At 50.2% G+C, this 26,677-nt stretch overlaps 1 protein-coding gene across 1 annotated transcript in view; it reads left to right on the plus strand.

The window, feature by feature from the left end:
• The first annotated feature begins 4,142 nt into the window (after positions 1-4,142).
• Positions 4,143-26,677, plus strand: part of FGGY (FGGY carbohydrate kinase domain containing) — a 208,090-nt gene continuing 185,555 nt past the window's right edge. The window contains exon 1 of the mRNA XM_083157627.1: positions 4,143-4,286. The gene's annotated coding sequence lies outside the window, so the exon portion shown is untranslated. The remainder of the gene's footprint in view (positions 4,287-26,677) is intronic.

Consider the following 26,677-nt stretch of genomic DNA (forward strand, 5'->3'; position numbering starts at 1 on the left):
GTTATATACATAGAACACTTTTCCCTGGGGGGGCGGGTTTGTGTATCCTGCTGGGCGGGAACGTTATATACACAGGGGATGAGTGACAGATCTGGCTAAATATATAAGAGATACTGACACATTATGGACCTTATTCTGGTTGACCCTCAAGGTTGCGAATTTCGCAGCCTTGCAAGTCCACAAAACGCCGCCGCCCCCCCCCCCCCCTTGCACGCTGTGATCCCGCGAAGTCATGCGAATGGATGTTTTGCATAAACACCCATTCGCAGCCTTGGGTGTGGGGGCAAAATCATTCGCTGGTCGACGATTATCGAATGATTTCTCCAGCGCTCGCACACCTCTATGGTGTCTTACATTTCTGCGCATTTGCAGGTGCTGGGTTCAAGTTCGGCATCCCATTCGCACCTAGCAGGTGCCAACGGGACGGGAACTTACATTTCGCCGTGCCCCCTTGCACCCAGCGCCTGCACATGTGCACACACTGAACATAAGCGTACCTGCAGGGGAGCCTGTAAATCAGAATCACCCCCTATATCTAGAAGCTAAAGGGGTCACATATACTATTATCAGGCCGGATTAAGGTGTGTGGGGGCCCTGGGGCGACCGCCCCTATCGCCCCGCGGCTAATCCACCACTGGAAGGGTTTGGTACTTGTGTATTTTGGCGGCGGCCAATCGCATCGCATACCATAAGACATATGATGGTATGCGATGCGACGCGATATCGCGCAATATTATACAATGCCATACAATTTTAAAATTGTATGACATTGTATATGGCATACAATGCCATACAATGCGATGCGATTAAACATTGTATAAGCACCCTAATGGGTGCTTACAATGTTAAATGCACCCCCCCGCCACCCCCCACTATAAACGTGAACGCGTCCTCCGACCTTTTCATACCCCCACTATCCACGGCGGCGTGGAGTTGAGAATAGAAAGTGTGGCGAGCGCAGCGAGCCCCGCGAGCGGACGCGGATACCTGTGAAGGCCGCGAGGGGACTCCGATACCTGTGAAGGCCGCGAGGGGACTCCGATACCTGTGAAGGTATCCGCGTCCCCTCGCGGGGCTCGCTGCGCTCGCCACACTTCGGGCTCGGTGGCTCGCGGCGCTCGCCACACTTTCTATTCTCAACTCCACGCCGACGTGGATAGTGGGGGTATGAAAAGGTCGGAGGACGTGTACCGCTGCGCTCGCCACGCTTCGGGTTCACGTTTATAGTGGGGGGGTGGCGTGGGGGTGCATTTAACATTGTAAGCACCCATTAGGGTGCTTATACATTCTTTCATCGTATAGGGGGCAAAAATCGCGTTGCATCGCATTGCATGCCATCGGGTGCATGGCATGCGATGCGATTAAAACATCGCGCGATGGGAATCGGGGGCGCCGCTATAATACACAAGTACCAAGGGTTTAAATATTTATATGTTTACTGTTTTCTGCTACAATGGGAGCTTCTCATTAACGGACTAAAAGGGGCGCAGATAATTGTTCTAAAATAATCTATAATTCTAGAAAATAATTCCACCTATAACAATGCTGGGTTTATTTCTTGCTTGGATATTGATCCACTTTTGAAGGCTGCGTCGTGATGTTGTTCCATGATACTGGCATATACCTCGGGGGAAGCGCACAAATATATTACATGTAGGCTGTGAAGGAAAATAAACAGATTTGTGCAGTTAAGGGACGATTACACGGCCCATTATCCAACAGTGAGTAAGAGGTAGAGAGACAGCTTCGCTGGCTGTACCACCGCTAGGTGGGTGGACGGTAAGCGGTGACTCAGGCCGTACATACATGCCGGCGTTGTGTAATCTTCTGCTTTGTGATGTGTTCAACAGATGGCAGATTCTTTCTCTGTACAATGAAGGAGTTTGGAAGCAACTTATGACTAATTTTGAGCTTGTTTGGAGTATTTTCTGCCTGTTATAGTCTTAGGTGTCAGCTGTGCCCTAAAGCTGATATATGGGGTAAATGATCCCCTGGTTACAGTTACATGCAAATAGAAATAGCGCACAACTGCGCATTGGACATAAATAAATGTGTAACATTTACTGGACCTATTGTGGTTCGCACGGGGGACCGATGTTGTGCGTATACACATGCACAGATGTGCAGACGCAGGGTACGTGTGGCCATGGTGAACAGAGTGTTAGCCGGGACCCAAAACTGCGGGTGGGGGCAGGGCCGCCGACAGGGGGGTGCCGTGGGTACATCTGTCCCGGGCCCTGGCCTCTGGAGGGGCCCAGGCAGCTGCCCCCAGCGGCACGGATCACCCACACCCCACCTCCGGGCCTCCCCAACCCGGCAGACCCCATCCAGGCATGCACAATGCACAGTGCAGCCAGCAGAGCGCCGAGCCTAGGACACAGGGGCTCGGCGCTCTGCACGCTGCACTGAGCAGTGTGCACTCCGGACCGTGAAGGAGGGAGACAGAGATGCTGACGCCGCCGACGCTGCTTCTGGATGATGGTAAGTAATGGGGTTGGGGGGCAGGTGGGCGTGTGGGCAGGGGGTGCTGTGCCGCTGGGGGCCCAGACTAAAGGTCAGTCCCGGGCCCCAACATTTCTAGCGGCGGGCCTGGGTTGGGGCATGGGGCGGCGAGCTAAGGGAATCACCCATGGGAACGACCAGCATTTCATGGGCGTTGCCATGAAAACACTGGGCGTTCCCATGGTAATGCGGCCAACACGCAGGTGCGGGGGGGGGGGGCTGGCAGATGACATCACCGGGTGTCAGCTGCCTGCCTAGTTCCTGTGGAGTCAATGAGACATGCGTTGGCATGGCGACCATCGGATGATGTGGGAGTTTCTGCATAGCCTGCGAATGTTTATGTTAAACGCAGCCCCTGGGGAGGGGGGGGCAGACCAATTCTGCAGGCAGCGTCTGGGGGACTCGCAAGGTTCCGAATTCACAGCCTTGCGAGTTAACCAGAATAAGGGCCATTATGTGTTGCAACTTACTAAATGGGGGCAATTCGGGGACCTGATCGCTCAGGTTCGAATTTGCCCCAGTCCCAATAGCAGGGTCTGCGAATGCGGGAATATGCGTCCGTGCAAGCCCCGGAAGTTTGGGCAACATAGAATTCAAAAAAATCTGTGTCGACCATTGTCATATCAACCTTTTGTCCCCGTCGACTTTTTGCATGTTGATCGCTTGGTGTTGACCTACTGACTTTCTTTTTTCTGTACGTCGACAGTGTCTAGGTCGACAGTCATTAGGTCGACAAAATAAAAATGTTGAGATGCATTAGGTGGACTTGGTCAAAAGGTCGACATGTTTTAGACGGACATGGTCAAAATGTCGACATGAGTTTTTCACGTTTTTAGTGGCCGTGAAGGGGGAATATAATAGTGCCCAAAGCATGGCGAGCGCAGCATGCCATGTAAGTGGACGCCGAACACCTGTACCTACGGCGACATAGACACCAAAGCAAAAAAAAAAAAAACTCACCTCATGCTTCTTTCATGGCAACTTTTTGTTTGTGTCAACTTTTTTACCATGTTGACCTGCATGTCGACAATTTTCATGTGTCAACCTGCCTGTCAACCAATAGTGGTCAACCTAATGACTGGCTGCCTTAATCTTCATTTTAAATTGGGGCATTGAGGCATAACGAAAAAGGTACGTGGCCCTAGCTAAAGGGGGGCATGGCCTCACATGGATGCCACGTCCTTGAGCCACACCCCCATTTCCTGTCACTCTGGGGCAGGGGCAGTCCTATAGTGGGTAGAATCAGACTCAAAGGTAATCCTACAGTCCTGTAATGGACGGTGTATACTGCGCTTATCAACTGGGCCACCTGGGTAATAAAATGTACACACATTCCCACAATGCACCAGCACTTTGCATTTTATACCAGCCATAGCGAGTAACCTGTTGGAATATGGCTGTTTGATTCGCAAGGCTTTTAAAAGCAGACAGTAGTAATCGCAGCCAGAAAAAAACAATATCCAGGCAGCTGTGTGACCTTTGTGTCTCGCCCCAGTGTGAGTGGCGTCGCAATGTGTAGCTCATTATTCCGACATACCAGACACAAACAAGTTATAGTGTGTGATGTTACAAACTCCCTCCCCGTACACCGGCCGCAGAGCTGAGAGATCTTTATTAACAGCAACGGATCAGAACAGCTGTTCCGCTGAACGCGTGTCGCGCAGAGCATTTACCCACATATCTCCAGCAGATGTTATTACCCAGAACCATCGGCGGAAGGATCTAACGGTCGTCTTCGTTGTATCTGCACCAGCTTCATACTTTACTATCCAAGTGGGCATAGAGTGAGTATATAACGCCGTCCAGTGCAGCGAAACGCATTAGTGTTACATCGACTCGTCACCCTGGCGATCCAGCTGGAACCACACTGGTTATTTATCTCCTGGAGCACCTTTCACCATCTGGACAGACACATGGCATCACTATGCCGACCATCTAAACCACCGTGTAAACGTGAGGATCGCCAGCCAATAGAGACCCTGCTTGGACTATCTACCCATCCTCCATCGGATCTGGTTGTTGGTAATTATATTGCCAACAACTGACTGTCCATCAGGAACTTTGCCTCCCCGCCTTGGTCCCACCAGTAACTATAGGAACAAGCACACTTGCTTATTTTCGCTGTGGCTCATTAGTTTTAACTGTTTGTATTTTGCTAATTAGCACGTGCTACTTTTGTTATGTTCCTTTTTTTCCATTAAAATAACTAAGGGGAGCATTCAATGCGGGATTCCGACTGTCGGAACTTCCCGACAGTTGAAAATCTACGTGGTATTCATCCAGCTTGCCTGCAACTCAACAGATGGAATTCAATGTTCCGCCTGTCAAGTAAAGAATGGGGGGGGGGGGGGGGGTGTCAGCAACAAAACGCCGGTGGATTGTTGAGAAAAGGCCGTAAGTTCGTCAATCAACGGCTATTTTCGACAAAACAGATCCAACTGGTTGGATCTGTTTTTTCGAAATCTGCCTTCAATTCTGTCGGAAACGGCAACATTGAATAGGTGGGTTTCCCCTATAGGAAATAGCGCTGACATTGAATACCCCCCTATATGTTTGTAAAGTCATTCCCACTTACTGTTGTCTTGGTACTAATTTCAGTGTATTTTAATCCTCATAATAATTGTTGAGCGCTGTTTTTGTTTTTTTGTGTTATTACCATCCACAAGGACTTCATCTGGGAACGGTAACGTGGACAGAGAGCAAGGAGACAACTAGCCTCAAGCATGAAGTGACGTGAGCTAGGCATGGCCATCGACCATCGATCATTACAAAACATTGATGGTTTATTGCCGATGTTGAATAGTTTTGCCATTGAGGGGGAGAACCAGATGGTTTCCCACCATCGATGTCAAGCTTAAACAAATAGTTTTGTTTTTGCTTTTTCCCCAAGGTGTTGGGACATGGAGCATAGCTAAGCCCCTGGCACCCACGAAGCCCCGCCCCCACATTTTGATTGGCTTACAGGCCAATTAATCAAAGAAAATGGATGACCATGGATATATAAAAACATTGATGGTCGTCCATTGGATACTTATACACTATTGATGGTCAGTTGCACTTTTTGCCATCGATGGCAACCATCGATGGCAAAGGCAACGATGGCCATCCCTAATGTGAGCCCTGAGAGGGGACACGTTATACTAATTGAGCGTCCACGTGCTCCCGCAGAGGGAGGGGGGAAGGTTAGGGTAAGGCTGTGGTCTGGGGGAGTTAGGTTTAGGCACTTAGAGGGGGGGATAGGTTTAGGCACTCGCTGGGAGGGTTAGGGTCAGGCTTTGTGTGTGGGTGTGGGGACGGGGGGGGGGGGTAGTTTTAGGCTGTTGCAAGGGAGGGTTATGGTCAAGGGGTAGAGGGATAGGGGGCATACGGAGCCCACCAGATTTCTTTGTATCCGGGGACTGGTGTAGAATCGTCACCTCCAGGATATCATCTCTATCCCCATTATACTGAGATCACTTCGGTGGCAAGGTTACCACTAGTGGAATACCGGTTGTGGTCATTACCCCAGACTCTACCCACAATGGTGGCAGAGGTGGGTACCAGTGTTGTCCAGTGCCGGGCTTCTCCTCACAGGTCCCCCTTAGTGCTTTATCATCACCGATCTGATTCATTTGCCCGGCGGCCTCAGACCTGGCAGTATGCTCCGTGTTCGGGATAAAGCACCATCTCTAAAGTCTTGTGTCTTGTAAATGGTGAGAATAAATCCAGTTAATTCAATGCCATCTCAGCATGTTTTTACTGGGGGTTTTACAGCACTCTGCCAAAGTGACACTTTGGCTTACAGAATGATTACTTTGTATTCCTGCAAACGGAGGAGGAAATATAACGCTACTTTTTCATTTTATTGCTTTCTGGAACAAGAGCAAAATCGCTTACAATGTCATTTCCAATATAATTCACTGAAATGTTTTGTGTTTCCGCCCTCGTAGTGCAATTCTTCCTCAATGTAATTGTCACACCGTATTCCCTGAACTACAGATCCCAGGTAAAGACCCCATACTCTAGTTAAGGGGTTCTCAAACTCGGTCCTCAGGACCCTACACGGTTCACGTTTTCCAGGTGCACAGGTGCACTCATTACTCATTGACACATTTGAAAGGATCCACGGGTTGAGCTAATTATTTCACTTGTGATTCTGTGAGGAGACCTGCAAACATGCACTGTGTGGGGTCCTGAGGACTTAGTTTGAGAGGCAGCATCAGCTACAAACGCTGCCTCCTCGCTCGCTGATGACAAGCCACTGCCCCGCCCCCTTTCTGACATCAGCGACCCGGGTAGCTTATTGCCGGGTAGCTATGAGAGACAATCTTAGCAAATCCCAGGTGAGACCCGGCATTTGCTATGTGAAAGGGGTATTAAATATAAGGTTAGGAGGTAAATTTACAAAGTTGGGAGTTCTACTGAAGATGGGATATTGCCCATATCAACCAATCAGATTCTACTTCTTATTTAGCACCTTCTAGAAGATTATAGAATCTAAATGTACTTAAATGGGAGTTCTATAGACATCTTAATTACAACTCCCATCTAATACCCGACGACATAATTCCCGTGTCGCGTCTCTGTATGAAAGGGTCTTTGTGAAATTCCCGGGAATTACACACAGGTTTTTTGCAGGGTTTTTTCCTGGGTAATACACGGGTGTATGGCAGTGTGAACAGGCTAGACCCGGGTTTTTCTCAAAAAAGCAAGTTCATTGCATTGTCCAAAGCTGCTTTTTAAACATCCAATCAAAGCAGGTCTTAGATGCCACACACTTGATGGCAGGCGTACCAGGGGGAGCAGTGTGAACGGGGCAGACACTGGAATTTCCCGGGTCTAAGGTGCAGTATGAATGGGGTCTGTAGATCTGAGATGCTCTGTGCCCCACCAAAAACACGGGATTTTGCAGGAGCGGCAATGAGAACGCAGCATAAGTAAATTTACCCTGTAATGTTAATTGGGAAGCGGGCGTCACAGATTGTCCCATTTGTGACATCTCACAAAGCCGCTATCGTCCGGGACCACCGCTGATTGTTAGTAGCAGGGGGGGGGAGAAAGAGAGAGAAAGAGAGAGAGAGAGAGAGAGAGAGAGAGAGAGAGAGAGAGAGAGAGAAACTATTTCCTGGCCATTACTGCAGGGGGAGAGGACTTCCCACACAATCATTGTTTACCCTTTTAAACCAGACTGTTCCTAAAAATGTAATTTTTTGTTTACATGACTGTAAACATTCTCTGCTTCAGACCTATGAATCATTCCAGCATCAAAGGCTCCCAGGTTCTCTGTGTACCTATCCCCCTAGCACACACACAAAGCCATTTCCAACATCAAAGAGTCTGGAGGTTCCCATGCAGTGTTTTATGGACTTTAAACTTCCTACTTTCCCCGGCTGTTAATCAGGATCATGGTTTAATTTATTGTGGAAAGCGGTGGAGCATGAGAGCCTCCGTCCTCACCAACTTCTGCCTGACTAATGATTTATGCTGCGGATTATCCCTGATCCCGGTAACTCATGGCGGAATAACATCCTTATCTAGCTACTGTCCAGAGCTGGTGGTAAAATGATACCAATACAATCTGCCGGCTCTCTGATTGGGCTCTCACCCAAGCATGATGATTCTAGAAAATAGCAAGATGGTAACATAGGGAGATGTGGTGGTTGGCTGCCATCCGATCCCCTTTGCAGGGGCGTAACTATAGCACCGCAGCCACCGTAACCGCGGGAGGGCGCTGTGCATGTGCGGGCATCGGGGGCTGTAGTGCTATAGTTACACCCCGTTGCCCCGCCGCCATCCCCGCAGTCTTTACCTGTCAGTGTCTTCAGTACGCGCTGGTCCCGGCTCCCTTCTTCTGCTATGAGGACCACAACAAAATGTCCGCCCCCATTTAGCAGACAGTTCTCTGAAACTGTCTGCTGCATGGGGGCGGACATTTTGTGGTGGTCCTCATAGCAGAAGAAGGGAGCCGGGACCAGCGCGTACTGAGCGTAGGTAAGACTGCGGGGGATGGGGGGGTTTGCATTGGCGGCGAGGCGGGGGTTGGGGCGGGCGGCGGTTGGTGCGGCAGGGTGCGTAGGTGGGCGCCCTCCCTTTAACGGCGGGGGGGGGCGCCCAAAAGCTAGTTACGCCACTGCCCCTTTGAGCCGCCCGGGATTAGGGATGGCCATCGTTGACATTATTTATTTACAGTTTCTTATATAGCACAGCAGATTCCGTTGCCATCGATGGTTGCCATCAATAGCAATAGTGCAACTAGCCATCAATAGTGTCAAACTATGCATTGGATGGCCATTGATGTTTTTACCTATCGATGTTCATCCATTTTCTTTGACTGATTGGCCTTTGGGTGTCGGGGCGGGACTACGTCCCGTGTCCTGGCACCTACATCTGCCATAAACCATGATTGTGAATCATCGATGGTCGATGGCCATCCCTACCCAGGATACATTATCAGATGCGATCTCACTCCCCATTGCCATGAGGGGGCTGAGTTGGAAGTCAGATGTGTATTTGGTCTGACCTTTGACACTATCGCGCATAGGACTGTGCAGCAGATCGAATGTCAAACACTTCGGATGTGTCCGTTTTTCACTCGATTTCTTGGCCCAAACCATCGGAATCGGGTGAAAAGTGGTCAAATTGGACTAGTGCAATGACCCAATATTGCCATCAGCACGGAAACGGAGGGTCCGGCACCCCTGGCATAGAGAAGGTCTAAACTAACTAAAACTTCTACTCACTTCTGTTGTGACGCCCTGCGCTGCACTGCTGGCCCCCACATCATGGAGTCTGTGTGACAGAGTCAAAAGCTCGGTCGGACCTAAAATGTAAAGCTTAAGTCCACTGTGTGAGGGGTCTAGGGATGGCCATTGACCATCAATGATTCAAAAAAATCGGTGATGGTTTATGCCCGATGTCGAATCAATGGGGGAGAACCAAATGGTTTTCCTCCATCGATGGTACAGCAAAACCAATGTTTGCGTTGTTTTTTTTTTTTCAAAAGATGTGACATGTGCAGAGAGAGTTAGATTTGTGTGAGTTATTTTGTTTCTATGCAGGGTAAATACTGGCTGCATTATTTTTACACTGCAATTTAGATTTCCGTTTCAACACACCCCACCCAAATGTAACTCTCTCTGCACATGTTGTGCATTTTGTAATAGTTCTTTTTCATTAGAACTGCAGGAGGAGACGGAGCCAGGAGAAGATCTTCACTGCGGGACCCTGAATGCGGTGGCGGCATGCGGAGGGGTAAGGGGGGTGTTTAACTTCACTTGGAAAGGTGGGTGGGAGGGGGGGCGGCGCTGCCGATATCGGCATTGGGGAGCAAATATTCTAGTTACGCCACTGTCTATGGGAGATCTGGACACAGGGAAATCGCCTACCCTAAATAGCTTAGCACACATCTCTAGGTGTGTATGCCCCTTTATACTATCTCATTGAGGGGGTAAATTCAGTAAAGCAAAAAGCAAGTACGGTTGTGTCTGGAACAAACCATGGTTCTATGAATGGGAAGCAAATAAAATGATATTGTTTCTGTGCAGGGTAAATACTGCCATTTTTTTTACATGTAGCCCACAGATATAATTTTTACACTGCAATTTAGATTTCAGTTGGAACACTTTTCAAGCGCACCTGAATCACGTCCTGAGATCACTTCTGCAGATGGATTGATCTGTCAGATGATGGACCACATTTTCTGTGAAATGGGCATTTCTGGGTAGTAACTGGGCACTGACCATTTGTTGGCAAGTGACAGTGGGTCTGATTCAGTCCTGTCAGCAAGGCTGCAATTTTTTAAGATGGACAAAACCATGCTGCGCTGCAGGTGGGGCAGATGTAACATGTGCGGAGAGAGTTAGATTTGGGTGAGGTGTGTTCAAACAGAAATCTAAATTGCAGTGTAAGAATAAAGCAGCCAGTATTTATATTGCACAGAAACAAAATAACTCACCCAAATATAATTCTCTCTGACCATGTTACATCTGCCCCCCTTCAGCGAAGCATGGTTTTGTCCATCTGCAAAAATGTCAGCCTTGATGACAGGTATGTATCAGACACAGTAGCAGGGGACTAAGCTGAAACTCAAACTTCCATGCTTGATTATAGTGTTCGGATAGAGGTGGGGCGTCTGCGTCTGACCGACCATTTGCAGTTAGCATGGGGCTAGCGCAAGTCCAGATACTGCATATACTATGCTGGCGGATGGGTCGGCAGATGGAGACCCATACCATACGGCGGAATGACCTGCACGTGGATGTTCTGCAGACTTCAGCTTTAAGAGCAAAGTAAAGAATTAACTCCTGTTCCTCGCATACTGACATCTGCCTCCTGCAAAGTGCTGCGTATCCTGATATACATAAATCAACATGTGATGGTGGTGATACCCCTTGTTACAGTGCAGTGTATATGCACAGCACAGAAGCGGACCCAGTGGGGATACCCCTCGGTACAGTGCTGCGTATCCTGATATACATAAATCAACATTTGATGGTGGTGATTCCCCTCGGTACAGTGCAGCGTATATATGCTGGGCCGGTGCCACCACTAGGCAGCCTTAGGCATTTGCCTAGGGCGCCAGCCACTGGAGGGCGGCCTCTTGGGAGCAGCCCCCCAGATCCCTCTCCCCCCGTGGAGTTACTCTATGCCCGCCGTAACTCTACGACTGCCACCTGCACCCCCCACCACCCGCACCCCCCCCCCCCCCATGGAGCAGGAGGGCGCCTGGGGCCCTACGTATATGCACAGCACAGAAGCGGACTCAGTGGTGATACCCCTCGGTACAGTGCAGCGTATATGCACAGCACAGAAGCGGACTCAGTGGGGATACCCCTCGGTACAGTGCAGCGTATATGCACAGCGCAGGAGCAGACCCAGTAGTTATAACCCACGGTACAGTGCAGCGCATATGCACAGCGCAGGAGCGGACCCAGTGGTGATTCCCCTCGGTACAGTGCAGCGTATATATGCACAGCGCAGGAGCAGACCCAGTGGTGATTCCCCTTGGTACAGCGCAGCGTATATGAACAGCGCAGGAGCAGACCCAGTGGTGATTCCCCTCGGTACAGTGCAGCGTATATATGCACAGCGCAGGAGCGGACCCAGTGGTGATTCCCCTCGGTACAGTGCAGCGTATATATGCACAGTGCAGGAGCAGACCCAGTGGTGATTCCCCTTGGTACAGCGCAGCGTATATGAACAGCGCAGGAGCGGACCCAGTGGTGATTCCCCTCGGTACAGTGCAGCGCATATGCACAGCGCAGGAGCGGACCCAGTGGTGATTCCCCTCGGTACAGTGCAGCGTATATATGCACAGCGCAGGAGCGGACCCAGTGGTGATTCCCCTCAGTACAGTGCAGCGTATATATGCACAGCGCAGGAGCAGACCCAGTGGTGATTCCCCTCAGTACAGTGCAGCGTATATATGCACAGCGCAGGAGCAGACCCAGTGGTGATTCCCCTCGGTACAGTGCAGCGTATATATGCACAGCGCAGGAGCAGACCCAGTGGTGATTCCCCTTGGTACAGCGCAGCGTATATGAACAGCGCAGGAGCAGACCCAGTGGTGATTCCCCTTGGTACAGCGCAGCGTATATGCACAGCGCAGGAGCAGACCCAGTGGTGATTCCCCTTGGTACAGCGCAGCGTATATGCACAGCGCAGGAGCAGACCCAGTGGTGCACTAAACCAGTGCCAGGTTTCTGCATGTCTCTAATGACGCCAGAACTGGATGATTAGAACACAGCGTATAACAGTACACGTCCTTCCCATCTTTCACCGCTACATCTTTGGCGCCTACTGACTGTGATGGTTTAAGAGATAAAACCCAGAGACGATGTTATCTTTCGCAATGAACACGAGCCTCAGGTGTGGAAAAGGAATCACTCACCTCACACACCCCGGTGACAGTACCTACGTAAATATACATTTACAATGTTGTTACAGGAAATCCCCCAGCTGCTTAATGCTGTCTGATTGTTATCTTTTACTTGTAGTAAATAATCTCAAATTATATAGGTACTAACAGTGGTGCCGAGGGGGGGCAGATACTTTTTACCCGGGTCCCACTCGCCCCTCCCACATTGCAGAGAGATAGGCAGTTGGTGAAAGAGCACAGTCTGTGGCCACAGCACAGCCTCTCTCCTCTGCTCAGCGCTGTTTGCTGAGCTGGGGAGAGAGGCAGCATCAGTCTGTCCTCTCTCCCTGTGTGCAGTCCCACCCAGTACCACGCACCCTGCTGCCCATCTGTAAAAAAAGTATCATTTTTCTTCAGAGGGGCTATGCCTCCAGCGTTTACCAGGGGCTCGGCCGACTTGTCGGAACCCCTGGACACTAATTGGGGATGTCAGTAGTATGGACAAAAGCTGGATTATCCACTAGGCAACTCAGGCTCCCTCCTGGAATGCAGCGAGGGGCAATGGATGAATAGATGTTGCATCTACAATGAGGGGAGAGTCTAATCAAAATCTGAATAAATATTATTCAACAAATTTTTACTGTCTAGACTCCAGGTACAGGACTTGTTTACATGCCTCTATAAAAATATCTCCATGTGCACAAGTCTGTCACTGTGTTTTTGGAGCACCATAGTATTGTACAGCTCTACGGTACTTAGCCCAAGAGAGATCAATACTTTATCCTTTTTTCTGCTGTCTTCTTTCACCTGTATCCTCTGTCTCACATTACGAACCTACCAACTTCTAGCCATCTGCCAACAGGTTTTATTAAGGGACCTGAGTGAACTCTCTGTGCAAGCCCCCCATACAATCAGTGTAACAAAGTATCTGTGCGCGCCAAGCTGTAAGTGGTCATTGTCCCTGGTACCACGTTGCAACAAAAGCAACAGTCAGGTGTTTCTAGGTCCTTGTTGTAATCAGAAAATGACTTCTGATTGCAATTAGTAGCTATAGGCCATGCAAGAGTTAAAGCATTGCCTCCAGTCTCATCTCTTCCTGCCTCTTACCCGTATCCAAACAATGAGTACATTCTTGGGTGTGGGTGAGTCAAGCTGTTATTTTTTCTTTGACATTAGAATGTTGTACGCTTTCTTCCAGCTCCTCCGAACTCCATTGTGTACACTATTTATAAACTCAGCCCTGATGGTACATGCTGCGCGCTGTGTGCCAAAACATAATGTAAACACCAGAGAGCTTCCATGTGTTGGAATCATGCACAGAACAGAAATGATGGCAGCGCTGTCAGTAGCTGGATCCCAACGTAATTATTAATATCCACAGAGCAAGGTCATTTACAAAACTTTGCTAGACTTAAATAGTTATAGTATAGAATATATATATAGAGAGGGGTGCCGGACACGGTCCAGACAGTCGGGATCCCGACAGTCATTTACCCGACGTCGGGATCCCGACTGTCAAAACGCCGACAGCCGGGTGCCGATGGCCACCTGCTATTTTCCCTAGTGGGGGTCCACGACCCCCATAGAGCGAGAATAGAATAGGTGGCTCGTGTAGCGAGCCACCATGCCCGCAGCATGGCGAGTGCAGCGAGCCCGCAAGGGGCTTTTTTGCGCTCGCCATGCTGCCTGAGTATGGGCAGTCGGGATCCCGACGTCGGGCTAATGACTGTTGGGATCCCGACTGTCGGAGCCCCATACCACACCCATAGAGAGAGAGACGCTTGTTTCGGCCTTCCAATTTGTTTAAGTATTGCTATGGATGGCTGCCTTACTTACAAAATCCCCTGTTGGACAGGGGATGGAGAAAACATGCAAGACAATTGTACGATGGCACCCCTTGAGTAGATCTTACAAGTAGACCAGTACACAGGGCCGGTGCAAGGCACTGGAGCGCCCCAGGCGAGTCGGGGTGGGGGTGCCCCGGTGCCGGGGGGGGGGAGGTTGGTACCTGTGTTAAAAAAACTTCCGTCCCCGACGTCCCTGCTTAGTGCTGGTGTAGGGGTGTCCGTGCCGCCGGGGGAGCCTGCGGCGCTGTTATTATGTATAAGCTTGTCGCGCCCGGCGGGGTCCCTACAGTGAATAGAAAATAACGCCGCGCGCATAGGAGACGGAAGTTTTTTTTACACAGGTACCACAGTGCTGGGGGTGAGGGGCGAACTGCCCTGCCGCCCTCCAGGTGCCTAGAGCTGCCTAGTGGTGGCGCCGGCCCTGCCAGTACAGCCTTATACTGTAGTTTAACTTTTCTCACAAGCATAAAAGATGTAGGGCCAGATTCTGTAAGCTTCAAAAGTGATAAAATGGAGAGTGATAAACAGCCAGCCAATCAGCTCCTACCTGCCATGTCACAGACTGTGTTTGAAAAATGTCAGGCAGGAGCTGATTGGCTGGCTGTTTATCACTCTCCATTTTATTACTTTTGAAGCTTAGAGAATCTGACCCGAAGTCTGTAAGGTTCAAATATTTATTAAAAAGTCTCTTTTTTTTTTCAATAAAGGTGGCAATATTGAAGATAACATTGCTGTTCCAGTGTTTCAAACACTTGTAAAAAGCAAAACAAAATACCCAACGTGTTTCGTCCCTTCCTGGGACTTCATCAGGGGTTATCGGATTTAAAGAGTTAATTCTCACAGGAAGAAAGCATTCAATGTAAGTTGGTGTGTTGCTCCTACGGGGCCATACCTTTATTAGAAGACGTATTAAAATGGCTTTGTAGTGGTCTATGTGGATCTTAGAAGTTCTTACGGGCCGGTTTAGCAGCCTTTTAGAGGGTAGATTGTGAATAAAAGCAATATTTTCAGTACAGATCCAAAATAGTTCTGGGAGCTCTGTCTCCTTCAGGAGACATGCCCTTGTAGATGGCTCTGCATGAATATATATACTAGTAAGCCCGCTCGAAGCAAAAGCTTCGAAAGGTAGTCTTCTACCTTCTGTTTTTGTGCATGTGTGAGAAAGAGGTGTAGTTTCACTCTCTGCCAGCAGATGGCAGTGCTTCAGAGACTCACTGACACTAGACACACACACATATATAGATGAGGTCTCCAGGTTTGTTGTGCATTACTATGAACTTTATCCTTCTTTTGTTTTAAGTTTAACCACTCGCCATGCCCCTGGTGTGACCATCATACACCTGTCTATGGTGGGAGAACCTCATGTCCTCCTATTCTATGTTGACACTTCAACAATAACGACATTGTAATTGTCATCATTATGACGACATCCCTTATCATATATTTGTGAATGCTACAATATGTCTTTTAAAACTTAATAAACTTTTTGTTTTATTAATCCTAATACTCCCCCCAAAAAAAGAATGATTTTTTTTTTTTAATCCACATTTCTTCCATAAAGGTATTTTTAGCTGAAGTCATACCAACAGGGATAATAATGGTGGCCGGTTGGTCTCCTTTAAGCTGCGCTGTAAACGCTGATTACTACAAGCTGTGCCAGCTGTCTGATGCCCTACAGTTAATTCTAAGGAGCGTCTCTTGGAGTTTTTCCCGAGCGGTTAAAGATCATCTGGACATTTTATCATTGAAATGTTGTTTCCAGATTTCTGGGCCTGTGTTCACGTTTCTTGCAGAAGGACAGCGAGCACTCAGTGTAATAAGGAGCGAGACGCTCTGAACATTTGTCAGACTCCCCGGGGAAAGCTCTGGTTTTAATATGAAAGATTAATCATAATACAATCCGTCTGCTAATGGATGACCTTGCAGTGCGCTGTAGTGCGATATATCTCCTAGGCGTACCGGCGGCAAGAACACACCCGCGTTTACTCCACATTGCCGTGAACGACGGTACGTGGTGACAGCGCTACAGTATATGGATCATTATCACTATGTACAGCATACAGAAGCCTTTCCCATTAGTATCTCTATGTAATATTAACATATTACATTACACTTGTGAACTAATAAGTCCAAACATAAGAAGTATCTCTCCGATAATGTAAAGGCCCAGACACACTGGGTGACTTCGAGCTGAAAGCGGCTCAATTTGATCGTTTGAGTTCACTTTCAGCTCCAAAGCCGCCCAGTGTATGGGGCTGCGATGAACGTTGAGCTTTGATGCGCGCTCCCGCATCATCACTCCCCCCCCCCCCATCTTCTACCTACTGAATTATTTTTAGTTTCAGTAGAACATAAAACAAGCAACATACTTATAAAACAGTCATAGGTTACAGGAGGGAAGGTTAGGGTAGGGGTGCCGGACGGGGTCCCGACAGTCATTAACCCAACGTCGGGATCCCGACTGTTAAAACACCGATGGCCGGGTTCCCGACGGCCGTCAGTTTTTTTCCCTCGTGGGGGTCCACGACCTCCATAGAGGGAGAATAGAACAGCGTGTCGAACGCAGCGAGCCTGCAAGGGGCTTTGGTACGCTGGCCACGCTGTCTGAGACCAGGCAGTCGGGATCCCGACGTTGGGATAAAGACTGTCGGGATCCCGACTGTCGGTGAATCATACCACACCCAGGGTTAGGCACTGGGGGGAGGGTTAGGGGTTAGGTTGAAGGAGGGAAGGTTAGAGTTAGGCACTGGGGGAGGGGTATGGTGCAGGAGGGAAGGTTATTGTTAGGCACTGGGGGAGGGGTATGATGCAGGAGGGAAGGTTAGGGTTAGGCACTGGGGGAGGGTTAGGGTGCAGGAGGGAAGGTTAGGGTTAGGCACTGAGGGAGGGGTAGGATGCAGGAGGGAGGGTTAGGGTTAGGCACTGGGGGAGGGGTATGATGCAGGAGGGAAGGTTAGGGTTAGGCACTGTAGGAGGGTTGTGATGCAGGAGGGAAGGTTAGGGTTAGGCACTGGAGGAGGGTTGTGATGCAGGAGGGAAGGTTAGGGTTAGGCACTGGAGGAGGGTTATGATGCAGGAGGGAAGGTTAGGGTTAGGCACTGGTGCAGGGTTAGGGGTTATGATGCAGGAGGGAAGGTTAGGGTTAGGCACTGGGGGAGGGTTATGATGCAGGAGGGAAGGTTAGGGTTAGGCACTGGGGGAGGGTTATGATGCAGGAGGGAAGGTTAGGGTTAGGCACTGGGGGAGGGGTAGGATGCAGGAGGGAAGGTTAGGGTTAGGCACTGGGGGAGGGTTATGATGCAGGAGGGAAGGTTAGGGTTAGGCACTGGGGGAGGGTTATGATGCAGGAGGGAACGTTAGGATTAGGCACTGGGGGAGGGTTAGGATGCAGGAGGGAAGGTTAGGGTTAGGCACTGGAGGAGGGTTAGGATGCAGGAGGGAAGGTTAGGGTTAGGCACTGGGGGGGGGGTTATGATGCAGGAGGGAACGTTAGGGTTAGGCACTGGGGGAGGGGTAGGATGCAGGAGGGAAGGTTAGGGTTAGGCACTGGGGGAGGGTTAGGATGCAGGAGGGAAGGTTAGGGTTAGGCACTGGGGGAGGGTTAGGATGCAGGAGGGAAGGTTAGGGTTAGGCACTAGGGGAGGGTTAGGGGTTAGGATGCAGGAGGGAAGGTTAGGGTTAGGCACTGGGGGAGGGTTAGGATGCAGGAGGGAAGGTTAGGGTTAGGCACTGGGGGAGGGTTAGGGGTTAGGATGCAGGAGGGAAGGTTAGGGTTAGGCACTGGGGGAGGGTTATGATGCAGGAGGGAACGTTAGGGTTAGGCACTGGGGGAGGGGTATGATGCAGGAGGGATGGTTAGGGTTAGGCACTGGGGGAGGGTTAGGATGCAGGAGGGAAGGTTAGGGTTAGGCACTGGGGGAGGGGTATGATGCAGGAGGGAACGTTAGGGTTAGGCATTGGGTGAGGGTTAGGATGCAGGAGGGAAGGTTAGGGTTAGGCACTGGGGGAGGGTTAGGATGCAGGAGGGAAGGTTAGGGTTAGGCACTGGGGGAGGGGTATGATGCAGGAGGGAACGTTAGGGTTAGGCACTGGAGGAGGGTTAGGATGCAGGAGGGAAGGTTAGGGTTAGGCATTGGGTGAGGGTTAGGATGCAGGAGGGAAGGTTAGGGTTAGGCACTGGGGGAGGGGTATGATGCAGGAGGGAAGGTTAGGGTTAGGCACTGGGGGAGGGGTATGATGCAGGAGGGAACGTTAGGGTTAGGCACTGGGGGAGGGTTAGGATGCAGGAGGGAAGGTTAGGGTTAGGCACTGGGGGAGGGTTAGGATGCAGGAGGGAAGGTTAGGGTTAGGCACTGGGGGAGGGTTAGGATGCAGGAGGGAAGGTTAGGGTTAGGCACTGGGGGAGGGGTATGATGCAGGAGGGAACGTTAGGATTAGGCACTGGAGGAGGGTTATGATGCAGGAGGGATGGTTAGGGTTAGGCACTGGAGGAGGGTTAGGATGCAGGGGGGATGGTTAGGGTTAGGCACTGGGGGAGGGGTATGATGCAGGAGGGAACGTTAGGGTTAGGCACTGGGGGAGGGTTAGGATGCAGGAGGGAAGGTTAGGGTTAGGCACTGGGGGAGGGTTAGGATGCAGGAGGGAAGGTTAGGGTTAGGCACTGGGGGAGGGTTAGGATGCAGGAGGGAAGGTTAGGGTTAGGCACTGGGGGAGGGGTATGATGCAGGAGGGAAGGTTAGGGTTAGGCACTGGGGGAGGGTTATGATGCAGGAGGGAAGGTTAGGGTTAGGCACTGGGGGAGGGGTAGGATGCAGGAGGGAAGGTTAGGGTTAGGCACTGGGGGAGGGTTATGATGCAGGAGGGAAGGTTAGGGTTAGGCACTGGGGGAGGGTTAGGATGCAGGAGGGAACGTTAGGATTAGGCACTGGAGGAGGGTTATGATGCAGGAGGGATGGTTAGGGTTAGGCACTGGGGGAGGGTTAGGATGCAGGAGGGAAGGTTAGGGTTAGGCACTGGAGGAGGGTTAGGATGCAGGAGGGAAGGTTAGGGTTAGGCACTGGGGGAGGGTTATGATGCAGGAGGGAAGGTTAGGGTTAGGCACTGGGGGAGGGTTAGTATGCAGGAGGGAAGGTTAGGGTTAGGCACTGGGGGAGGGTTAGGATGCAGGAGGGAAGGTTAGGGTTAGGCACTGGGGGAGGGTTAGGGGTTAGGATGCAGGAGGGAAGGTTAGGGTTAGGCATTGGGTGAGGGTTAGGATGGAGGAGGGAAGGTTAGGGTTAGGCACTGGGGGAGGGTTAGGATGCAGGAGGGAAGGTTAGGGTTAGGCACTGGGGGAGGGTTAGGGGTTAGGATGCAGGAGGGAAGGTTAGGGTTAGGCACTGGGGGAGGGTTAGGATGCAGGTGGGAAGGTTAGGGTTAGGCACTGGGGGAGGGTTATGATGCAGAAGGGAACGTTAGGGTTAGGCACTGGGGGAGGGGTATGATGCAGGAGGGAAGGTTAGGGTTAGGCACTGGGGGAGGGGTAGGATGCAGGAGGGAAGGTTAGGGTTAGGCACTGGGGGAGGGTTAGGATGCAGGAGGGAAGGTTAGGGTTAGGCACTGGGGGAGGGGTATGATGCAGGAGGGAACGTTAGGCACTGGGGGAGGGTTATGATGCAGGAGGGAACGTTAGGGTTAGGCACTGGGGGAGGGTTATGATGCAGGAGGGAAGGTTAGGGTTAGGCACTGGGGGAGGGGTAGGATGCAGGAGGGAAGGTTAGGGTTAGGCACTGGGGGAGGGTTAGGATGCAGGAGGGAAGGTTAGGGTTAGGCACTGGGGGAGGGGTATGATGCAGGAGGGAACGTTAGGCACTGGGGGAGGGTTATGATGCAGGAGGGAACGTTAGGGTTAGGCACTGGGGGAGGGGTAGGATGCAGGAGGGATGGTTAGGGTTAGGCACTGGGGGAGGGTTAGGATGCAGGAGGGAAGGTTAGGGTTAGGCACTGGGGGAGGGGTATGATGCAGGAGGGAACGTTAGGGTTAGGCATTGGGTGAGGGTTAGGATGCAGGAGGGAAGGTTAGGGTTAGGCACTGGGGGAGGGTTAGGATGCAGGAGGGAAGGTTAGGGTTAGGCACTGGGGGAGGGGTATGATGCAGGAGGGAACGTTAGGGTTAGGCACTGGAGGAGGGTTAGGATGCAGGAGGGAAGGTTAGGGTTAGGCATTGGGTGAGGGTTAGGATGCAGGAGGGAAGGTTAGGGTTAGGCACTGGGGGAGGGTTAGGATGCAGGAGGGAAGGTTAGGGTTAGGCACTGGGGGAGGGGTATGATGCAGGAGGGAACGTTAGGGTTAGGCACTGGGGGAGGGTTATGATGCAGGAGGGAACGTTAGGGTTAGGCACTGGGGGAGGGGTAGGATGCAGGAGCGATGGTTAGGGTTAGGCACTGGGGGAGGGTTAGGATGCAGGAGGGAAGGTTAGGGTTAGGCACTGGGGGAGGGGTATGATGCAGGAGGGAACATTAGGGTTAGGCATTGGGTGAGGGTTAGGATGCAGGAGGGAAGGTTAGGGTTAGGCACTGGGGGAGGGTTAGGATGCAGGAGGGAAGGTTAGGGTTAGGCACTGGGGGAGGGGTATGATGCAGGAGGGAACGTTAGGGTTAGGCACTGGAGGAGGGTTAGGATGCAGGAGGGAAGGTTGAGGTTAGGCATTGGGTGAGGGTTAGGATGCAGGAGGGAAGGTTAGGGTTAGGCACTGGGGGAGGGTTAGGATGCAGGAGGGAAGGTTAGGGTTAGGCACTGGGGGAGGGTTAGGATGCAGGAGGGAAGGTTAGGGTTAGGCACTGGGGGAGGGTTAGGATGTAGGAGGGAAGGTTAGGGTTAGGCCCTGGGGGAGGGTTAGGATGCAGGAGGGAAGGTTAGGGTTAGGCCCTGGGGGAGGGTTAGGATGCAGGAGGGAAGGTTAGGGTTAGGCACTGGGGGAGGGTTAGGATGCAGGAGGGAAGGTTAGGGTTAGGCACTGGGGGAGGGTTAGGATGCAGGAGGGAAGGTTAGGGTTAGGCACTGGGGGAGGGTTATGATGCAGGAGGGAAGGTTAGGGTTAGGCACTGGGGGAGGGTTAGGGATCTGCTAAAGAATAAGCTAAATGTCATTATGACATCTCCGCCGAGCCTGCCATACCTGGTAAGTAATGGCTGTACCACCAATAAAGTCACAGATTTACCCAGGCTCTTCTTTGATGTATTGTGAGCCAGTCTGCGGCTCTTCGCTGCCAACGCTTGCTCCAACAATTCCTCCGCCGCATCACAGCAGAGACGATCCTGGCTACATGCTGCCTGTTGACCCCCTGACCAAGTTGACATCACAAATGTTGCCTTGATGAATCTCCACAAAATATACCCTACCCTCCACATGATCAGGATACCTGTATAGATGGCTGCCCAAACAGTTAGGCCCACTGCCAATTTCTGATCCCGGGGCCCCCTCCCCTAATATTATGGATGATCTGCAAGTCATCACAGCCTCCTTCATCCTTCATACAGTAGACGAGAACGAGTTCTGTCTCAACAGCTAATTAATATAATTACGTCCAAAGCAATAAAGACCAGCTATGACTCTGTGCTTTATCTACGTGGCGGCGGATAACCTGCGGCTCTCGGTGCCGTCATAGAGATGCCATAGCCAACACAGTCCAGAACCTGTAGTCCCACAACAATGGTTGGACTCTCCTCTGTATCCCTGACACTGTAGGAACTGTCTCATATCTGGGGTATTTGAGCCAAATGCCCTGGTTCTCATCACAATGTCAGACAATGCTGGACCTGGAAGGCTTTCTTCCATGCGTTTAATCTGGTTAAGAGGAGAGAGAAGATAATTGCGGCTCAGAAACTGGCAGGCGCGGTGGAACGAGGCCAATTTGGATCAGTTTAGCTAAGTGAATACTGAGAAGCACCAGCTGGGGGAATCACGCAGAAGCCCCACTCCCTCGCAGTGTTCCCCAAAACATTGGGCAGGAACATATTGTATCTGCAAAAAATAAAAAAAAATGACAAACAACATTTAATAGTAGAACATACGACGCTTGTTACAGAAAAAAAAGGGAATAACAGAGATTACGCACATTGTATCCAGATTGTGGCGACACCAACGCTGTTTTAAAAAATCAACTCCCAGCTGCGACTATTTTGTATCTTCTGAACTTTATCAGCTGCCAAAACAAGTGCAAAGAGAAACTTCGTATTTACTCACGTTCCGCTAAACGGCTTTTTCGACTTTTCCCTGGAAAGTTTTATCAAAATGAATTATTAATACTTCTGTACTGTTAATAGCGATGGAAATATACCGAGCCCAAATAGAAATACTTTGGGGAAAATTTACTAAAGCTTCTAAAAATGAAAAGAGGTGTTGTTGCCGATAGCAACTAATGAGATACTGTCTACCAATAATGCAGTGATTTTTTACCTTTTTCAATGCGCGGCACACCGAACAAGATTTTAAAATGGCCAAGGCACATCATCAGACCCTCCCACAGGGAAAAAAAAACATTGGTCCCCACAAGCAACAAAAAGAAAATACATTGGCCCATAAAAGTAAGAGACCGGTGACTAACAGTAGAACCGGTGGTGGTGACTGTTTACTGGTGTGGACAGCTTTGGTGGAACAGTGGTTGAAAAGCACTGCTTTGGTTTGATTGGTTGCTATGGGAAACATCACCTCTTTGTATTTTTAGAAGTTGTTTGTAAATTTACCAATATTTACTCTGTTCCACTGTTATACAGCCACAGTACGCATGATGTAATGGTTACCATTACTGTCTCACCGGTTCTATGACCACCATGGCAATAACTGTGTGGAGTTTGTATATTCTCCCTGTGCTTGCATGGGCTTCGTCAGGGATTCCCCTACAATCTGAAAAGATACTGGTGGGTCAATCGGTTCTTGAAAAATGATCCTTAGTATGTAAGTAACTATGCGTGTACATGTGTTTAGAGCAGACTAGATGGGCCAAGTGGTTGTCATCTGCCGCTAAATTCTATGTTTCTATCTTTACTTCCAGCTATGGGAGGGCAGGCACCGGTGGGGGCGGGCTTTCAGCGGCCAGGCAGTGGGTAAAAAAATCGGGGTAAGAGTCATTTTCATGACTCGTTACCTGGGTTTAACCCGCTAAAAACCCTGCTTGATTCCCAAGTTAACAAAAATCTAGGGTCGGTGTTTGTTCACGTGGATTTTTAAGTCAGTGGAAAAGTTGTATACGAATTAGGAAATTCCAGGAACAGCAATGCAAATCCTTAAATCTATATAATAGGAATAAATGACCAGTGTTGTTTTGCAGGTTTGGTCACCCTATGCAAACATTTGTCCTTATCATCATATCAGAGGTTAATGTTTGAACAAAGATTACAATTTTACTACTGTGGTCTGTGTGTGTGTGTGTGTGTGTGTGTGTGTGTGTGTATATGTGTGGTAGGGAATATAGATTGTAAGCCCCACTGGTGCATGGACTGATGTGAATGTTCAACTATACTCTGTACAGCGCTGCGGAATATGTGTGCGCTATATAAGAAACTGTTAATAAATAAACAATGTGTTCGTTGAAATCAGTAGAACCGGTATGTACAGGGGCGTCCCTATGCCCTATAATATCTGGTGAGCTCTAAGTCACCACTGCGCCAGCAACAAGAGGGCATGGTCTTGCTGGAAGGGACGTGGCCTCATGGCCTGACCCATCTCTTCCACACTCCGCACGGGCGTCTGGGAGGTACTGAACTGTAACTGCAAGTCCAGCACCTACTTCCTGTCACTGGGGTGGAGCCAGCATTTTGGTACTATCACCCCTCAGAGAGTGACACTAGGGAATGCACTATTCCCCCCTCCCGCCCCTGCACCATCTAGTGATGTCACTGAATACACAGCAAGTGTACAGGGCTGGCACTAGGTGGTTGCTACCAGGGCCGCAGAACGGTATGCAGGGCCCCGGTAAAATTGTGGGGGTGTGGCCTAATCCTGCAATTAGGTCACGCCCCCAAAATGTTAAGGGGGATGAAAAAACACTCTAAAGTTGAGGGGGGAGTGTTATTGTAGTACCCCCCTCAGCAGCAGCACCAGCACACACCTACCTACAGCACGTGCTGTGCTGACAGCAGGCTCAGCATGAGCTTTCACGCTGTCAAATGAGACACTCATGCTGAGCCTGCTGTCAGTACAGCACATGCTGTAGGTGTGTGCTGCTGCAGCTGCCTGGGAGGGACGGAGGAGGAAGGGGGTCGCACCAGGGCCCCTGCTGGGCCAGGCTTGCCTACCCTCCCGGAAAGGCTGGGAGCCTCCCGAAAACTGGGTCCGCTTCCCGGCCCCCCCCCCCCCCGCCCGCTGGTTTAATTACCGCAAATCGTGGGTCCATGGAGGCGAGGCTAAAATGATGCGATAGTGGCATTTTGCATCATTTAAGCCCCGCCCCCCTCTCTGCGGCCCGCGAATCACACCAGTTTCCGGCGTGGTGGGCGGGGCCAAGTGATGTTAGCCTTGCTCCCGCCCCCCTGACGTGTTGCCGGCGCCCAGGCAAGTATGCGCTGGGCGCCTCCAGCAAGCCAGGGCCCGGGTAATTAGCACTAATCAAACAATAGTCCTCCTCTGCAATCTGCATTGAGAGACTGGGGAAAAGGGGCAATGGTGCAGTGAGGGGTGGACAAACACAAAAAAGTTTGGTACTTGTGTATTATCACGGCGCCCACTAAGCTATTTGCTTAGTGGGCTATCCTGCGTAGGGAATTCGCATCACATGGGCCATTGTAAGTGCCGTGCGATGCGATTTTCCTATGTAATGTATTCAGTGCTCTTTTATTTATATTGTATAGGGTGTACAATGCCATTAGGTATACAATAATGACATACAATGAGGTTTTAGGCACCCCCCCCCCCCCAATATCCACACCACCCCGAAGCGTGGCGAGCGGCGGCGGATCGCGTCCTCCGACCTTTTCATATCCCTACTATGCACGTCGGCGTGGAGTTGAATTTATATAGTGTGGCGAGTGCAGCGAGCCACCAAGCAGAATACATGTAAAGTAATCCCTGTCCCCTCGTGGGGCTTTCTGCGCTCGCCACGCTTTGGGCTCGGTGGCTCGCTGCGCTCGCCACACTATATAAAATCAACTCCATGCCGACATGGATAGTAGGGGTAAGGAAAGGTCGGAGGACACGTTCCGCTGCCGCTCGCCACGCTTCGGGGTGGCGGCAATAGTGGGGGGGTACCTAAAACCTCATTGTATGTTATAGAATGCATACAATGTTATAATTGTATAGGTAATGTAATGCCACCGTACACCCTATATATGCGGGAGGTGCAATGCGATTTGGTGCGATGCGATCCCTCGGGGCTAAGAGAGTGAATAAATGACATAGGAAAAAAATTGGATCGCAAGGCCGTTACAATAGCCCATAAGATGCGATGCAATGCGATTTTCCTACGGTGCCGTACATAGGAAACTTGGGCGCCGTGATAATACCAAAAGTTCTATTGCCCGGGAAGGGGGGGGGGGGTGTTACAGTGGTGGCCTGACTAAAAAAATACAGACAGCCCACAGAAATATTTCCAGTTAAATATTTTTAAATAAATTGATAAAAAAATGAAGTTGTACGGGTAATTTTTTATTTATTTTTATTTCTGGCTTGATCCCGTGATCAAGCCATTGCGAAACGTACGTCGGGATCGCCAGGTCACGTGGTGCACCAACGTGAGTCGACCAGCATCCAGAAGGCGAGGAGGACGCACGAGTCTCAGCGGATCATATAGCACAGACGGTCCCGATTTTGCGGTCCACTGCGGTGCACCATACACGCCGCTCAGGTAACCGCTGGATTTGTCCAGTAGAGCTCAGTCTGTACTCATAGCGGCAGTCTGTACTCCACAACTGTTATACTGCATAACTTAACTATAACACAGGGTGCCGCTGACACTTTGTTCCAACCCCCACTGACATCACAGGCTAAACACAGGGTAATGATAGGAGGCCATTACTTACTCCCACTGTGGATACAAAATAGCGCTGTACCTGCATAAATCCTCAATACCAGAGAATAGTAGTACATATATCAGCTGACAATTTGCTACAAATTAAATATATTGTTACTGTTACTCTATTCTACTTTCCAGTCTGCTTGGAGATAAAAATTGTTCCTTTCAAAGTACAAGTGAACTATGATTTTAAACCTCACAATATTACCTATATGTTGGTATATAAACGAGAATGAGGATCACAATATTGGTATACTGAAAGGAAACCATCTCCAACCACCAAGACAAGTCTGCTATTACGGGGGAAATTTACTAATATGAAAAACCTAGTTTTTCGTATTAGTATTTTCCCTACGACTGCATATGACTGTTTCAGTCGCATGCAAAGTCGTGTTCCGGAGGGGAATTTACAAAGCAGTCATATACGACTGCTTTGTAACCCTCCGATATACGGCCGCTAATACAAATTTTTCATGCAGCCTGCACGGATCAGTCAGCCAAGAAAGT

The sequence above is a fragment of the Crinia signifera genome, chromosome 8 (genome assembly GCF_055691185.1).
Source record: "Crinia signifera chromosome 8, ASM5569118v1, whole genome shotgun sequence".
In the NCBI taxonomy this organism is placed as follows: Eukaryota; Metazoa; Chordata; class Amphibia; order Anura; family Myobatrachidae; genus Crinia; species Crinia signifera.